The sequence below is a fragment of the Podarcis erhardii genome, assembly GCF_964252035.2.
Source record: "Podarcis erhardii genome assembly, chromosome: 1".
NCBI lineage: Eukaryota > Metazoa > Chordata > Lepidosauria > Squamata > Lacertidae > Podarcis > Podarcis erhardii.
The window spans coordinates 16,005,540-16,024,522 of NC_138497.1; the positions used below are offsets into that span (position 1 = coordinate 16,005,540).

Below are 18,983 nucleotides of genomic sequence, written 5' to 3' on the forward strand. Positions count from 1 at the left end.
GGAAGTCTATTAATAAACCAAATGAGATAAGTAATTGTTTTCAAAGTTTCTTTAAGAAATTATACAAACAAGGGCCAAAAAATGAACAGGAGATAGAAGAATTTATTGGAAAATACGGACTATCAAAAATCTCTGAAAACAATAGAAGGAGTTTAAACGAGAAAATTACAGACCAAGAAATAGAGAGTGCCATCCAGGATATGAAGCTGGGAAAATCACCAGGGCCAGATGGATTAACTGCGAGATATTATAAAGTATTGAAGGATTGGTTAATACAACCATTGAAAGAAGTCTGCAACCAAATTTTGGAGGGGAAAAAGGCTCCCGAATCGTGGAAGGAAGCATTCATCTCACTTATACCAAAGACAGAAACTGAGAAACATCAAGTCAAGAATTACCGCCCTATATCACTTTTGAACGTGGATTATAAAATTTTTGCAGACATTCTAGCAAAAAGATTCAAAAAAGTGCTGTTAGAGGAGATTCACAGGGACCAAACAGGCTTTCTACCAGGCAGGCATTTGTCAGACAATGTGAGGAATATTATAGATATTCTAGAACTTTTGGAAACTGACATAAATAGAAAAGCTGTTTTGATTTTTGTGGATGCAGAGAAAGCCTTTGACAATATTTGTTGGAGTTTTATGAAGAGGAATCTCCAAGGAATGGGGGTAGGCAAGAACTTTGAAAATGGTATAAGTGCAATTTATTCTGAGCAAAAGGCCAAACTTATTGTAAATGGTATGGTTATGGATGAAATTCCAATAGAGAAAGGGACACGACAGGGATGCCCAATTTCCCCTCTATTGTTTATATCGGTACTGGAGGTTTTCCTTAACATGATTAGAAGAGACCAGCTGGTTAAAGGTATACAGGTCGGAACTAAACATTATAAGCTAAGAGCATTTGCAGATGACCTAGTTTTGACACTACAACAGCCAGAAACTAGCACAAAAAGAGTTTTGGAACTTATTGAAATATTTGGTCAGGTAGCAGGTTTTAAATTGAATAAACACAAGACAAAGGTGTTGGAAAAAAATCTCACGGTGGGGGAAAAAGATAGTTTTCAAAGAGAAACGGGTTTGGAAATTACTAAAAAGGTAAAATATCTGGGGGTGAACTTAACATCTAAGAATGTGAATCTATTTAAAGATAATTATGAGAAATGCTGGGCTGAAGTGAAGAAAGATTTCGATATATGGTCAAGATTGAGACTTTCCTTGTTAGGCCGAATTGCTGTAATTAAGATGAATGTATTGCCGAGATTGTTGTTTTTGTTCCAGACATTGCAAATTTTAGATAAGATGGACTGTTTCAAGAAGTGGCAGAAAGATATATCTAAATTTGTCTGGCAGGGCAAAAAACCCAGAATTAAATTCAAGATTTTGACTGATGCAAAGGATAGAGGGGGCTTCGCCCTGCCGGACTTAAAACTTTACTATGAAGCAGCAGCTTTTTGCTGGCTGAAACCATGGCTACTTCTTGAGAATACAGATATTCTGGACCTGGAAGGTTATGATAATAGTTTTGGTTGGCATGCATATTTATGGTATGACAAGGTAAAGGTACACAGAAATTTTAAAAATCATATTATTAGGAAAGCATTGTATAATGTATGGAATCGATATAAAGATTTGTTTGAAAGTAAAACCCCCAGGTGGCTGTCACCAATGGAAGCTAAGGCGGTAAAAAGATTGAACATGGATATAGACTGGCCAAAATACTGTGAAATTATAGAATATGATGGTGAAAAGTTGAAACTACAGAGTTTTGAGAAATTGAAACCTAAAGTTCGAGATTGGTTACATTATTACCAGATTAATGAAACTTTTAAGCAGGACAGAAAACTAGGATTTCAGAAGGAGAGGTCAAAGTTAGAAACAGAATTGCTAGAACCCAATACTAAGAATTTGTCTAGAATGTATAATCTGCTGCTAAAATGGAACACACAAGATGAAACGGTTAAATCAGCCATGATTAAGTGGGCACAAGATATTGGTCATGATATTATGTTTGCTGACTGGGAGCAGTTATGGACCACAGGTATTAAATTTACGGCATGTAGTGCCCTGAAAGAGAACATAATGAAAATGATCTATAGGTGGTACATGACCCCAGTCAAGCTTGCAAAGATATATCATTTGCCCAATAACAATTGCTGGAAGTGTAATGAATGTGAAGGAACTTTTTATCACCTTTGGTGGACCTGCCCAAAGATTAAGGCCTACTGGGAAATGATCTATAATGAAATTAAGAAAATCCTTAAGTGGACATTTGTAAAGAAACCGGAGGCTTTTCTCTTGGGCATGGTCGGCCAATTGGTACCAAAGAAAGATAGGACCTTTTTTATGTACGCAACAACAGCAGCAAGAATCCTTTTGGCGAAGTATTGGAAGACTAAAGAATTACCTACTCTGGAAGAATGGCAGACCAAGGTGACTGAATTTATGGGACTGGCAGAGATGACCGGCAGAATCCGTGACCAGAAGAAAGAGACAGTGGAGGAGGACTGGAAAAAATTTAAAATCTATCTTAAAAATTGTTGTAAAATTTCGGAATGTTAAGATGTCAGGGGATTGGACACTAAGAATTACAGCTATAAATCGAAATTTATAAAGCAGAAACTCTTTTTAAAGAGAATTAAATATAAAAATGGGATGAAGAATTGCTAAAAATTTTGAAATTTGGATGCAGTGAAGGGGAGGTTTGGGGAAGTCGCATTATGTTTGTTTTGTTTTTTCTTTATGTTGTAAAATCAATAAAAATTATTATAAAAAAAAAAAAAAAAAAAAAGGAAACTACCCCTTTTGACGGCAGGTGCAGCGTGCCCTATACGGCCTAGGACCCTCGTACCTACGGGACCGCCTCTCCTGGTATGCCCCACGGAGGACCTTACGGTCTTCAAACAAAAACATCTTGGAGGTCCCGGGCCACAGGGAGGTTAGGCTGATAGAATTCTACAGGACATGTTGCTAGTGTGTGAAAACAGCTTAGATCCAATGATCCCCATGCATGCACCTCCAGATGGTGGAGATGTCAGGAGCCATCCTGGTGCCTAAGCATCTTCACTTGGTCACAATAAATGGATGGTCTTGGGCCAATCACCAATGCTCAGTCTCTCAGGGTTTTAATGAGGATAATAGAGTGGCTGAGGAAACCCAGCCAGATGGGCACAGTATAAATAATATTTGATGGTGATGTTGATGATGATGATGAGGGGAACGATGCTATGCCACAAGTACCTCACCTTGAGCTCCTTGGAGGAAAGATGGGACAATAATGCAATAATAAACCAAATAATTTAACAGAACATTTTTTTGTGTGGTCTGCGCATAGAAGACGCTTGGCTTTCTTGTTTCTGATTTCGTTTGGTTGGGTCCGAATAAAGAATAACCAAGCTTCTCGTTGTCTTCCTAATTCACACTCGAGGAGCTATTTTGTCATGTCCTCCAGGAACAAGAGAGTGTGCTAGCCTCAGACATCAATCAAGAAACTGAAGAACTTAATGTAGCCTGAATGGGGCACGAGAGTTGCCTGAGAATGTTCAGGGGGAATGGAATGCTAACTGACCACTGGAGGGGGAGAAGGGAAGCTATGCGGGGATTGGAGTGACTTGAATCCAGAACAGAAGCGCTCCACACTGGGAATGTTTCGTTACAAGGTGCCCCATGTCTTTTTATGAACATCCCTTTGTTATTTTCCTAATTCATCAGATTTTATGGGGTAGCACTGGCATAAGTGTTACTGGCTTTATTCACTAACTCATTTGTTTATATATTGCTTCCTATTACCATACATTTCTGCAATTCGTGTACTTCTCTCCTGCAACATTCATTCACTGTTTTCATTGCCTTGCCTTGCCTGAACACAGGTACAAGTTCTAGTTATCTCGCAATCTTAGCCAGCACTGATACCAAATAAGAACACTTAAGGGACAGAGAACAGGCAACTTCTTTACAACCCTTTTTTATGGTATTTATATATCACTCCTCCAAAGATCAAACCTGCTTGTAACACACACACAAACAAATAAAACACAAAATAAAACAAACCACCGGCAATATAGAATACAACAGCAGCAGTAGTAGTCTTCAACAGCTAGCCTGGAAATATTAGAGCTGCCTTAAAAAGTCAAGATTGCCAGTCCATATGGCCTACGACTGTCTACACCAGTATTTCTCAAAATTGGGTCTCCAGAGGTTTTGGGACTACAACTCCCATCATCCCTTGCTAGCAAGACCAATGCTCAGGGAGGATGGGAACTGTAGTCCGAAAACAGTTGGAGTTTGGGAAACACAGGTCTACATAAACCTCCTCCAGCATGGTGACTGCCAGATGATGTTGAACTCCAACTGACAACAGCTCCGTCCTCCATGGCCAGTGGTCAGGGATGGTTGGAGTCCAAGAACATCTGTAACATCAGGTTAGAGAAGGATGGTCTACAAACTCATTGTCAGCAGCAACCCAGGGTCTCAAGGCTGTTCATTCCATAAGGATTCCGCTCAACACTCTTTCTCATGGTGTTCTGGAAGCAAGCATCAGTTACGTTTTGTTCTGAGTTGTTTTTGCTTATTTGTTTGCTTTTTGTAATTAGTTGCCATCATGCTAAATATTTTTGTCATATACAGTGGTACCTTGGGTTACATACGCTTCAGGTTACACACTCTGCTAACCCAGAAATAGTGCTTCAGGTTAAGAACTTTGCTTCAGGATGAGAACAGAAATCGTGCTCTGGTGGCGCGGCAGCAGCAGGAGGCCCCATTAGCTAAAGTGGTGCTTCAGGTTAAGAACAGTTTCAGGTTAAGAACGGACCTCCGGAATGAATTAAGTACTTAACCCGAGGTACCACTGTAATAGACTTGTATCACTGGAAGGGATCTAAGGGTCATAGAATCATAGAGTTGGTAGAGACCACAAGGGCCATCGAGTCCAACCCCCTGCCAAGCAGGAAACACCATCAGAGCACTCCTGACATATGGTTGTCAAGCCTCTGCTTAAAGACCTCCAAAGAAGGAGACTCTACCACACTCCTTGGTAGCAAATTCCACTGTTGCACAGCTCTTACTGTCAGGAAGTTCTTCCTAATGTTTAGGTGGAATCTTCTTTCTTGTAGTTTGGAACCATTGCTCCGTGTCCGCTTCTCTGGAGCAGAAGAAAACAACCTTTCTCCCTCCTTTATGTGACATCCTTTTATCTATTTGAACATGGCTATCATATCACCCCTTAACCTCCTCTTCTCCAGGCTAAACATGCCCAGCTCCCTTAGCCGTTCTTCATAAGGCATCGTTTCCAGGCCTTTGACCATTTTGGTTGCCCTCCTCTGGACACGTTCCAGTTTGTCAGTGTCCTTCTTGAACTGTGGTGCCCAGAACTGGACACAGTACTCTAGGTGGGGTCTGACCAGAGCAGAATACAGTGGCACTATTACTTCCTTTGATCTAGATGCTATACTCCTATTAATGCATCTAATACAACCCCCTGAAATGCAGGAATCTCTACTAAAGCATCCAAGACAGGTGGCCATCCAACCTCTGTTTAAAAACCTCTAAGAGAGGGTACTTTCCAGCATGGAACAGCTCATACTGTCAGAAAGTTATTCCTGAAGTTTAGTTGGAATCTCCTTTCTTGTAACTCGAATCAACTGTCATTTTAATTTTGGTAATGGATTTCTAATCTGAGATACTAAGGTGGTTCTCAGAGAGGCAGCTGAAAAGCTGTTTAAGAAACCTTGGGAGTAAATAATAAAAAATGCAGGTGGGATTTCGTGCGAAGTCAACCCCAACCAATCTTAAGCCCAACTCAATAAATTACCCCTTTAGTGAACTGTGCATAAATAGGGTGAGCTCTTCTTGTTGAAAGAGGACCTAAAATCTTTTGGGTCACCAGAATGAGGGTTAGTCTACGCATGCAGCGTGTGAACTGGTAGAGTCCTGAGCTGCTAGAACAGACTCTACCAGTTCTTGCTGTAGGCGTTCTTCTGGGTGTTCCTCAAAATCTATAGGAAAGTAATCTAGGCCACCTGCTCTAGATAGTCCAACATCCTTCCTCAAACTGATGCTCTACAGACATTCTGGACTACAGTTTCCATCAGCCTCAACTAGCATGGCAACGGATGATGGGAGTTCTAGTTCATTCTTCTTCTTCTTCTTCTTCTTCAAGACATTCACACCTCATTGGTTCTGCATCTGTCAACCAGGGCTGAGACTCCAGCCAAAGTGATGCTGTGCAGGTCTACCCCTCAGTGATAGGCCAGAGCTCATTTATTAGTGTTATGCTAAGGATGAACATCTTTTTTCACTCTAATCTTTTTAGCTCATTATGTTAATTATGAAAAATGGAAAGCCTAAGTAACCATCAGCAATTGAGATTAATTAAGGAATAATCAGTAATTTCTCATAAACACAAGTCCCCACTAATTTAAAAAGCTATTATATAATGCAAGTGCTAGCGATAGAAGTGGTGGCATACAGACCAATATCCAAGAGGGAGTTGTGCTAAAACAAAAACTAGAGTAACAGACAACATAAATGCACCTTGCTTTCCCTCTGAGAGCTGGCATTCTCACAGGAATTTCCAAACTATTCCTCTGCAGTGTGGTGGAGCTGAATTGAGGGTTCTTTTGGCCACTGGCTTGGTGGGAATGTTGCCCCATAGCAGAAGTACTCTAGGAAGGCAGCGTGGTGCAGTGGTTAGAGTGTTGGACTAGGACCTGGGGGATTAGAATCCCCCACTCCGCCATGAAGCTCACAGGCTGGCCTTGGGCCAGTCACAGCCTCTTAAACTACCTCACAGGGTTGTTGTAGGGATTAACCGAGAGGAGCTGGGTAAACCATTTACTCATTGGAGTAACTGCAATAAATAAGCTCTTCTGCTTGCCTTCTTGAGAAAGCTGGAGGGGTCAGCCAGATGGAGATGTCAGTCATCAACTTGGCATCTAGAGATCTCCATGTGGTTGCAAATGGACATTTGACAATTGCAAAACGTGCCCGGGGAATTTTTAGGGTTGCCATATTTCAAAAGGTGAAAATCCAGACACAAAAGTTGTTCAGCCTTTTTTTGTTTTGCAAAATCTCAAAAAAAAAAAAAATGAAGTTATTGAGCTACATTGGTACCTTGGTTTAAGAGCAGCTTAGTTTATGAACAACTTGGAATAAGAACGCTGCAAACCCGGAAGTAGGTGTTTTGGTTTGTGAACTTTGCCTTGGAAGCAGAACATGTTTCACTTCCTGTTGAGTGTGTTCCATTTGTAAATTGAGTCCTCCGCTGTTATGGGAAAGCACGCCTTGGTTTAAGAACACTTTGGTTTAAGAACGGACTTCTGGACCAGATTAAGTTCATAAACCAAGGTACCACTGTATTTTGAAGGAAATTCGCCTAAATCTAGACTTCTGACATGGATTGCCATATGGCTGGATTTTCCCAGACATCTCAGTGATTTCTGCCTGGACACTGTTTCCGACTCCTGTATGTCTTGGAAATTCTGGACGTATAGTAGCCTAGAATTTCTAACACTGGGGCAAAAGTTTCATAACAGGACTGTTGTGCCTTTGCTCCTGCTTAGCGTTATGTGAATGATGCAAACATGCAATGTGTTAATATGGAGCAAACACTGATAACTGCATACTTCAAGAATCTCAGGAACAGACCAGAGGAGAAGGCCCATGTCCAAGTGGTAGATGGACTGCTTAGCACGCAGAAGGTGCCAGATTCAATCCTTACCAATTCCAAGTAGGGTTGGGTAATCTATTTGCCTGAAACCCTGGAGTGAGTCAGTGTAGATAATACTCTGTGTGTACATCAACTTCCTATGTTCCTATGACCTAAAATAAGTTAAGATAGGAAGGTGCTTTCACATACACAACACACTCGCTCCTCTCCTTTTGGCTCTGCAAACACAATGCAAGTCCCTTCAATGATTTCATGCATGTGTCAGGTTTTTTCTTTTATTAATGAATCAGTAATGTGTGTGGGTTTAGCTTTCACGCGAGACCTGCAGACTGCCAAGCCAGCTCCCGTCGGCTGATTCAGCTGCACGCTCATTCATAAAAAGCGCATGGCAGCGTGTGTGCAGACACATGAGTCACCCCATACCTAGAAAAACGTGGTGAGCAGTTCTGCATTTTAGTGAAGGCATCTGGCGAGGAAATCTTATTTACTCAATTCATGTGTCGCTTGCCACTCTTTAGTCGCTCGCCACGCAAGAAGTCTCCAAGAAACTTAATAACGTAAAAGTAGCATGCAGGATCGTGGGACGCGGGTGACACTGTGGGTTAAACCACAGAGCCTAGGGCTTGCTGATCAGAAGGTCGGCGGTTTGAATCCCCGCAATGGGGTGAGCTCACGTTGCTCGGTCCCTGCTCCTTCCAACCTAGCAGTTTGAAAGCACATCAGAGTGCAAGTAGATAAATAGGTACCGCTCCGGCGGGAAGGTAAACGGCGTTTCCGTGCGCTGCTCTGGTTCGCCAGAAGTGGCTTAGTCATGCTGGCCACATGACCCAGAAGCTGTGCGCCAGCTCCCTCGGCCAATAAAGCGAGATGAGCGCCACAACCCCAGAGTCGGCCACGACTGGACCTAATGGTCAGTGGTCCCTTTACCTTTACCTAGCATGCAGGATCAGGCCAGTAGTCCATCTAAGTCCAGCATCCTGCTCTCACAGTGGCCAACCAAATGCGTCTGGGAAGCCTGACAGCGGGACCTGAGAACAGCCCTCTCCCTGCCGCCACCCCCAACCCCCACCCCATGGCTTCCAGCAACTGCTCTTCAGAAGCATACAGCCTCCAACTTACAAAAATGTAAGTGCATTGAGAATAACATAAAATAAAAAGAACAGCACATCACAATAAAAGCCATACAATAACCCATAAAACGGACACAGTAAATACTAGGCACCCTTTATGGAACAGGGGGCAGAGAGAGGCATATCCAGACCTCTTAATTACTAGCCAGCCACATGTGCTTCCTTCAACTACAGAGAGCCCAAAGAAATCTGGGGGGGGGGGGTCATCAATGCCATCTCTCAACCTGCCCCACCCACTGTAGATCTCTGAATCTTGCTTTCTGACTCAGTATCCCATCAGTCATAGCTGCTGCTGCTGCAGATACAAGAGGGAGACTACCTTCCCACATTATCCTGCTAAGGAGCCGGGGGAAAGAGAGATCCATAGGGAGCCGAGCCCAAGAGAGAGAGCAAGAAACCCCAAAAGTTAGGTGGCCGCGGCAGGCTTAATTCACCATTACGTGACAAGGTACTGCAAAAGGAGGCTCTGCAACACCTTGCCTGTTACGTGCCAAAATGCACTGAGAGAACAGGGTTGAGTTGAGGACAAGGCAGCAGTTTCAACAGCACCCCCATATTTAGTATGCTCGGTGCAGGTTCTAGCATTGATCAAACAATGAGAGGCTAAGACAGGGCAAGATTCCTCCGTCCTCGTCCTCCCCCACCTCCCAAAATCCATTATCATACAGAAGAGCCGGTGCAGATTGCTTGCATACAAATCTGAAGCATCTTCCGAGCTCCAGAACATGGTGACAGCCTAAAACAAACACCGGGAGCTGCGCTTTAGCTTTCCTTTAAAAAGGAAAGGAAGAAAAGAAGGACATCTGCGGTTAGCAGGTGGCTTTTTGCTCCCGTTCATCGGCGAAGCAACTCTGCCATCTTGTGGCGCATATGCGCATTCTTGCTTGTAAAGGCGCAGTGAGAGGGAAGAGGCCGAAAGCAAGCCTGTTTAAACAAGGCAAGGAAAGCCTCTGCAACTTGCTTTTCTGTTTTTTAAAATTATTATTATTAAAGATTTTCTTGATTTACAAAAGTGTGTGCAATGTCTCTCTCTTGTATTTTTTCCCCCATGTAACATTTTTACTTGTGAGCTCCCAAGCTGAATGCAACTCCCCTGTTTGCTAAGCCCAGGTGGGTTTGCAAAAACAGTGCATTTTCATGACCCTCTGATGAGATGCTAAATCTATATAGCTAATGGGCTGGATTTGGCTTGCAAGTCTGTGATAATCTGACGATTTGGGGGACAGAGCCAATTTGCTCCAGTTAGGGCATTTGCAATTTCTAACTAAAGTTTTGTGAAATTGTCAGGGCAGGTGGCATTGCGTTTTCCAGAAAACCACCCTTAAGAGACCAAGATTGTGGTCCATCTTAGTTGCACAACTTTACCTTTACACCTGAACTGAGAATGGCTTTATATACTCAAATTCAGGAAAGGCTTTTGCAGCTTCTCAGTCCATTCATTACATGAACTATTAAGCATTATAATATACAATCAAAACATCTTAATTAAAAATCTGTATCAGCCACAATTGCTACCCATGTGAATCAATTCAGTTCAATCAATAATGTTTGTTTTTTGAAAAATACAAAATAAAAACACACAGAGAGTTTTCTCAGCAAATACTACCACCATCCAAATCACATAAAACTGAGTACCCATTTAACAGCAGTACATGATATTTTCTATATAGCTATTTACTGGGGGTACTCAAAGGTACGCAGTACCAGTAAACCCCACCCCCCAATGTTAAAGTGTGGCAATACTGTAACAACTTATTGGTGAGTACTGGCACGTTTACTATTTACAGTGGTGCCTCGGGTTACATACACTTCAGGTTACATACGCTTCAGGTTACATACTCCGCTAACCCAGAAATAGTGCTTCAGGTTAAGAACTTTGCTTCAGGATGAGAATAGAAATCATGCTCTGGCAGCAGCGGGAGGCCCCATTAGCTAAAGTGATGCTTCAGGTTAAGAACAGTTTCAGGTTAAGTACGGTCCTCCGGAACGAATTAAGTACTTAACCTGAGGTACCACTGTATTTATTTTTATAATCATTGGTTGTATACAAATACAGAGACAAAATACGCAACAAAAGTTGAAGGACTAAAGATTGTAAACAATCCAGAAAACAATTAAGTGCAACAATACCTTTTATAAGTGTGTTATCATTTAAATGCTGGGAGAAGGCTTTGAAGAAACAGATTCAATGGAAAGAAGGGAACAGACTGTTTATTGCTTGGCTGATATTTTCCTGGACAACTTGCTTCCCCCCTCCCTTTTAGTAGAAAGAATGCAACAAGTTGGTTAATGCAGGCACCATTTTAATTAAGATTACTGAACAGATCTTGCTGTCTGAATTCCTACTGCATAAATGTTCCTCAAGGAGCAAATGAAAAATGGGTGTTCATTTACAGAATTAAGGATGCACACAGTCCAGCATGGCCAATGAGCATGAATGATGGGAACTGGAAGATGCTACAGGGGCTACCTGTGAACTAATATCTTGGGTACTCAAATGAGAATCTGCACTGCTTCAATACTGGGTTAAACAGACCAGTGGTCTAACTCAGTATCCCATGGATCCAAAACTCTACCATGACTCAGTACTCCAGAAATTCACGTACCATAAACATTTACCATCATATATATTATATACCCCAGACTTTCTCAGCCTGTGGCTTCTCTAGATAATAATAATTAATAATATATATATATATTTTATACCCCGCCCTTCCCAGTTAAGAAAACCGGGCTCAGGGCGGTTAACAACAAATTTAAAACACTTAATTGTAATACAACATAGAAGCAACATAAAATACAGTATAAAAACATGAATAACAATAAAATTCAAAGTTCAAAAATCAATTTGGGGAAAATCCATCCAATAAGCCTTAGATAGTCACCATGGCTAGCTGGCTGAATTAGTCCTACTTGGGCCAGCGAGGAGGCCAGGGGAGAATTAGCTGTGGGGTCTCAGAGCAGGTAATCTTCATAAAATGGGAGGGGGAGGGAAGAGAAGGGAAATAAAAGATCAGGCTGAATTTAAATTAAAGGCCAGGCGGAATAGCTCTGTCTTACAGGCCCGACAGAAGGAGGTTAAATCCTGAAGGGCCCTAGTCTCACGGACTACAACTCCCAGCATCCCCAGGCAGCGTGGCCAATGGCCCAGGGATGATGGGCATTGGAGTCCAACATCTTCTGAAGGTTGTTGGGTAGAGGGAGGCTGTTAATACACAATTTTACACAAGTTCAAGGAATGCTGCCCCCCCCCCCATTTTTTTTCACTTTCTTTGAATGTTGGGTATTAATGTCATACATCTTGTTTACTTATGTGCACATTTTAGAATATTGATCCTCATCAACAACAAGCCATGTTTCACAGAGGTGCGACTAGAAAAAAAGGTAGCAAAGCAAAAGAAAGAGAAGATATTAATTTCAAAAAAAAATGAAACCCAAGTTAAGTGTTAAAAATGCTGTTGGTCCCCCGCTTCATAACACCACTAAAATTGAAAGGTTCTGCACTTAGGCAGGAACAACCAACTGCACAAATATGAGATAGGGGAAGCCTGGCTTACTAGCAGTAAATGTGGAAAAGGATCAAGGGGTCTTGGTGGACCACAAGCTGAACATGAGTCAACCGTGTGATGCAGCAGCAGCGAAAAAGAAAAGAAAAAGCTAACGCTATTCTAAGCTGCATCAACAGAAGTACAGTGTCTAGATCAAGGGAAGTAATACAGTGGTACCTCTGGATGCGAACGGGATCCATTCCGGAGCCCTGTTCGCATCCTGACGCAAACGTAAGATGCGACTGTGTGTCTGCACATGCATCGTGTTTCACCACTTCGGCACATGCGTGTGACATCATTTTCAGCGCCTGCACATGTGCGAGCGGCGAAACCCGGAAGTAACACGCTCTGTTACTTCCGTGTCGCCGTGGAACACAACCCGAAAATATTTAAGCTGAAGCGTATTACCCCGAGGTATGACTGTAGTACCACAGCTGGATTACTGTGTCTAATTCTGGGCACCACAATTTAAGGATATTGACAAATTGGAATGTGTGCAGAGGAGGGCAACCAAGATGGTCAAGGGTCGGGAAACCAAGCTTTCTAGGGAATGGTTGAAGGAGCTGGGTATGTTTAGTCTGGAAAAGACGAGACTGAGAGGAGATATGATAGCTGTCTCCAAATATCTTAAGTGCTGTCACATGGAGGATGCAGTAAGCCTGTTTTCTCTTGCTCTGGAGGGAAAGACTCAAACCAATGGCTTCAAATTACAAGAAAGAAGATTCCGACAAAACATCAGGAAGAACTTTTTAAAGGTAAGAGCTGTTCTGACAGTGAAAAGGACTCCCTCAGAATGTGGTAGACTCTCCTTCCTTTGGAGGTTTTTAAACAGAGGTTGAATGGGCATCTGCCAAGGATGCTTTAGCTTTGACTCCTGCATTGCAGGGGGTTGGACTAGATGACCCCCAGGGTACCTTCCAACACTATGATTCTAAGAAATCTCAGAGTGAAGAGGCATGACTCCGTGGATCTGCTTTGCATGCAAAAGGATCCCTATGTTCAATTTCTGGATAAGTAACCAAACAATTAAACCCCTGTGTTGAAAACAATTATCAGTAATATCCCAGGCAACCCGATGACCAAGTACAACAATGCAATATCAATATAAACTCTTTATAGAATCTATACGGAACATTGAACAATATGAAAAACCAAACAAACAGAAATCTTATAAATCTCCAAAGTCACAAAATGTGCATCTTGATGGATTCTCTTGAAAACATAGAATCTGAGTTATTGTAAGTTACCATGTATATGCAGGTCATCGTTTCAATACAGTGGTGCCTCGCAAGACGAAATTAATCCGTTCCGCGAGTCTCTTCGTTTTGCGGTTTTTTCGTCTTGCGAAGCACGGCTATTAGCGGCTTAGCGGCTATTAGCTGCTTAGCGGCTTTAAGAAAAAGGAAACAAACTCACAAGAACTCGCAAGACGTTTCGTCTTGCGAAGCAAGCCCATAGGGAAATTCGTCTTGCAAAGCACCTCAAAAAACGGAAAACTCTTTCGTCTAGCGAGTTTTTCATCTTGCGAGGCATTCGTCTTGCGGGGCACCACTGTAATTCATTTGCAGTTTATGAAGCATTTTTGCATCCTACTGCTGTGCTGAATTAAAATTCTACAAAACAGTGGGTAGATCTGGAATTGCTGTTCACTACGTCTGTTTGCGGACCTCTTCAGCAGCCTTGGACGTCATACAACAAAGCTTTACGGCTTGTTTTCACCAGATAAGAATCTGACCCATTGCTTCTTTCAGAGACTTGCATAGTCGACAGAGACTTTCAGAGACTTATAAGACTTATGTTTATTTGGTTCTATGTTTTCAAGAGAATCCATCAAGAGTGCACATTTTGTGACGAGATTTATAAGATTTCTGTTTATTTGGTTCTTCATATTGTTCAATTTCTGGGTAAGGCTGGAGAATACCCCATCCGAAAACTCTGGGCCGCTTTGCTGCCAGTCAGCTCAGACAATACAGAAGCAAATGGACCAATACGCTAACTCGGTATGAGACAGCTTCTTATGTACACACAGAATTCTAAGCACACCATTTCCTCAATTCCATACACAAGGCCTGTGATTAAAACCAAAATATCTTTTACTAATACTGCTCAGATCCACACACACACACACACACACACACACACACACACACACCCTCACCAGTCCAGTCCAGTTTTCCCAGTTCCATTATCAAAAGCTGAACGGGGCCTCTAAGAATAATGCTGTTTCCATCCTTAGACATGGCAACTTCTGCCACCCTCCCTCCCTCCCTCCCTCCCTCCCTCCCTCCCTCTCTCTCTCTCTCTATCTCATGAAAGTTTTACACAGGAGCCCAGCTTCATAAATAGTTCACATTGTGCAAGTCCATTATTCCACTACAGGGCATAGGTTTTTGCATTGCACTCAGGCACACATGCAAAGGGTGGATACGCACGGACTTGCCATCAGATTAAGATGCATTAAGAGGGCTACTGATAATGAAGCCTATTGCAAGGGAGAGGGATCACCATGGAGCCTTACCGCTGAAGCAGCAAAAGTAGAGGCCTATTCAACTTCTTGGTGCCCTCTAGAAGAATGGCAAGCAGGAAAGGAAAGTAATGCCCTTCACAGGCTTCTTCGCTGAAAGTTAAAAGGGGCACAAATGGGGAGGAGGGGGTGGCATGGTGCAGCGATTAAATAGACTGTGCTCTCAGTCAGGAAGTCCTCCACTGAAATCTTCCCTCCTCCTCCTCCTCCTCCTCCATCTTAAACTCACTAGCCTTGGCTCCATCTGTATTATACATTTAAATCAGCAACATGCCACTTTATAAACAGCTGCGGTTTCTCCCAAAGAATCCTGGGAACTGTAGTTTGTTAAGGGTGCTGGGAGTTGTTAGGAGACCCCCTATTCCCCCTCGCAGAGTTCCTTGAAAAAATGAATTGATTGTGAAACCACACTGCGAATTTATTGTTAGACCACTTTGTGAGGGGACTAGCTGGGTCTCCTCGCCACTCCCAGCTCCCCTTAACAAACTACGGTTCCCAGGATTCTTTGGAAAAAGCCATGGCTGTTTATAAAGTGGTATATTACTGATTTTAATGCATGCTGCGGATGAGGCCCTAGACAGGCTAGTTTTCTCCCGACCTCGGCCATCCCACTGCAACACAGAAACCACAATACTGGCCTACCATGCAGGGCTGCTTTGTAAGAAGGGGAAACAGGGCTGCCCCTTATGTAAGTTCAGTCTATTTGTTCCACTAACTTGGAACTGTCTCTACGCTTGACTGGCAAACGTCTCTCACATCACCTGCCACCCGGATCCTCCTTTTAATAGGACTGAGCCAGGTGCTGTCTCTGTTTTTAAAATTATGATTATACTTGTATCCCAACTTTTCTCCAAGTAGCTCAAGATGGCACATACAACTCTCTCCCCCGTTTTATCCTCACAACAATCCTAAGAGTTAGGTTAGGCTGAGAGGCTGTAACTGGCCCAAGGCGTGAGCTTCATGGCTGAGTGGGAGATTTGAACCCAGGTCCTCGTCCAACAATCTAGCAATTACACCACAGTTGTGCTCCACTACGGAGCTGCAGCCATTTCTCATGTTGGCGGATTCTCTAAAATGCTATTATAAATTACAAAAAAGGCACTTCCTTAGTTCGAAATGAAGCTGCAGCAATACTCAGAGACTCTCCTCGCAAACAGCTCTTTAAGATGCCTTTAAGAGTGCCTTTAAGAGTGGAAAAAGCTTATTAGCACATAGTACAATGTTCATGTACCAGCGCCACATATTCTCTTACACATGCATGCAAGTTTCTGTTTGAAAGGGGTGGGGGGAATGCTTTCCCTAAAAGTTCTTTACGCAGTGTGTGTGTGTGTGTGTGTGTGTACCATGAGGAAAATGAAAGAGAATTGCCGAGAGTGGGTGAGTAAGAAAGAAGCAGGCAGACAAGGGAGGAACCAAATGATTGAGGGTGTGTTTGAGGGAGTAAGAGAAAGAGAGTGCACACATCACTAGCAAGAACAGTTTACAGTGGAATCCCAGCCACGTCAGAAGCAAGCTCCACTAAATTTATAAGTTGGACTATGATTACAGCCTAAAAATAAATATTCCTATCAGCTTCAGTCAGGAGAAAATCTTTATGTCAACTGAGTATGTGAAAGAGATTGCTCTTTTTAACTGGTGAATTAATGTATATGTGGAATGACAGTTCCAGTGGTCTAACTGAGAGGGACTGTGGTGAAGACACACCTTCTAGGTAATTAACAGGGCAAATGAAAGCAAGTCCACGCATTTTATTTTCCCCAGGCACATCAACATGCCTGCAGTGCATAATCCTACTGCATGTTTTACAGGTTGGCAGAGAATCCACATGAACACCACATGCCATCCCTGGCATGATCTGTGTGCTGGCATTACACACAAAAAACATGCCGCGAAATTGTCATTAACTAATCAGATTAAGGTTTGGGTTTTTCCCATTTAATTTCAAAATGGCAGCAGCTGATAGCACACTTCTCCTCACGGAGGATTGCTTGCCTGCCCCTCAAAACGAGCGCTATAAATTCCCCAGGTGCGTTTTGCGACTGGTACAGATCCAACTGTGACCAGGTAGAGATTTCTGGCAACTGACATCTCCATCTGGCTAGCCCCTCCGGCTGTCTTAAACAGGTAAGCAGAAGAGCTTATTTACTGCATTTATATCCTAACTTCCCCTCCAACGAGTATACGGTTCACCCCCCCTCAATTAATCCCTACAACGACCCTGTGAAGTAGGCTAAGAGGCTGTGACTGACTCCAAGGTCACCCAATGAGCTTCATGACTGAGTGGGGATTTGAAACCCTGATCTCCCAGGTCCTAGTCCAACACGCTAACCACTACACCACACTGGATTCCTAGAGTACTTCTGCTATGGGGTAGCTATATAAATTAAGTAGGTAAATAAATATGAGGAAAGCAAAATGTCACTTAGAGAAGGATCTGAAATGTTTTCCTTGAGGACCTGTAAAAAGAGTATAGGGAATTAATTTATAATGAATCGGGGGGGGGGAGTTTAAAAGTACTTTTTTTTAAAAAAAAGTCATTTTTGTTGGGGATAATTCAGATAGAAATTCCCAGGTGTCATAAAAGCCTATTTAAGTATGCCACTACTGCGGCCTGTGTTTTGTTAGCCCAAAAATGGAAAATGAGCTCATTGCAAAATAAAAAGGGGTGCCTTGACATTCTGTTGTGGCGACCATAACCTTGCTTAAGGTGTCATTTGACAGTCAGCTTGTACAGTGGTGCCCCGCAAGACGAATGCCTCGCAAGACGAAAAACCCGCTAGATGAAAGGGTTTTCCGTTTTTCGAGGCGCTTCGCAAGACGAATTTCCCTATGGGCTTGCTTCGCAAGATGAAAACATCTTGCGAGTCTTGCGAGTTATTCCCCTTTTTTTCCCTTTTTCTAAGCCGCTAAGCTGCTAATAGCTGCTAATAGCCACTTAGCCGCTAAGCCGCTAATAGCGCTAATCCACTAAGCCGCTAATAGGGATGCTTCGCAAGATGAAAAAACCGCTAGACGAAGAGACTCGTGGAACGGATTATTTTCGTCTTGCAAGGCACCACTGTATATCTGAGTTTTTAACACTGCTCAAAATACATAGAAGTTTGGGCTACCATAAATCTGTTGGACTTTCAGTCCCTTTTGGTTGTTTTAACTGCAACAAGCTAACATGGCTTCCCCTCTGGAAGCTTCCTCACAGGGTTGTTGGAGAACAGGGAGTGTAGAGTCCATATAAGTCCCAAAGCATATTGTAATAATAATAATAATAATAATAATAATAATAATAATAATAATAATAATTTTTATTTATATTCCGCCCTCCCCAGCTGAAGCCAGGCTCAGGGCGGCTAACAACAATAAAATAGTACAACATTCTAAAATCATTCATTATAAAATTAATTCAAATCAAATTGATGGCAATCATTGGGCTAGAGTTCTGTGAGGATTGCCAAAGGAGGGAGTCAGGCTGTGCCCTGACCAAAGGCCTGGTGGAACAGCTGTCTTGCAGGCCCTGCGGAAAGATGTCAAGTCTCGCAGGGCCCTAGTCTCTTGTGACAGAGCATTCCAATGACAAACCAGGTGCCTATGGGAAGTTCCCATACAGGATCTGAGCACAATAGCACTCTTATTATTCCTAGCAACAGGCACTCAGAGACATTCTGCCTCTGACACCAAAGGCAAAACATTTTACAAGGATAGTTAATAAATTCATGAACGGAGCTGCGAATCTTCGATGGAGAAGAATTAAGAGGAGGAGAGTTACTTTAAAACTATGCGCTGGATTCAGGAATGATGGGATGGGAACAAGGTCTTGCATGACCTCAGGTGCTTCTAGTGCATGTAGCAGCATGTGCCTGGCCCCTGTCAGTTTCCAATGCTTACAAGTTCAAAGCAGCAGCAACACCAAACTATACACACATCTAGAATTAGACATTCTCCTCCATGGCTTCAAATGCTGCCTTTTCAAAGGACTGTTTGTTAGCAGCCGCTGTGAATTAGCTTTAAGCTTGTTCTCAAGCTTTACAAAAAGAAAAACCGCACTCAACTTTGCAGCAGCTCTCCGATTCTCACTCAGCAATAGCCAAAAGGCAGGAAATATCTGGCAAGAGGCCACAT

General features: G+C 42.7%; 1 protein-coding gene and 1 long non-coding RNA gene across 3 annotated transcripts in view; both read right to left on the reverse strand.

Annotated features, from left to right (window-relative positions):
• The window catches only part of RCOR1 (REST corepressor 1), a 149,110-nt gene that overhangs the window by 66,453 nt on the left and 63,674 nt on the right, over window positions 1–18,983 (reverse strand). The window lies entirely within an intron of this gene.
• Window positions 7,930–15,541, reverse strand: LOC309345632. The gene is made up of 2 exons (XR_014158332.1): window positions 14,865–15,541; window positions 7,930–8,091 (listed from the first exon to the last, which is right to left on the reverse strand). It is a non-coding gene; the product is annotated as an uncharacterized lncRNA (long non-coding RNA).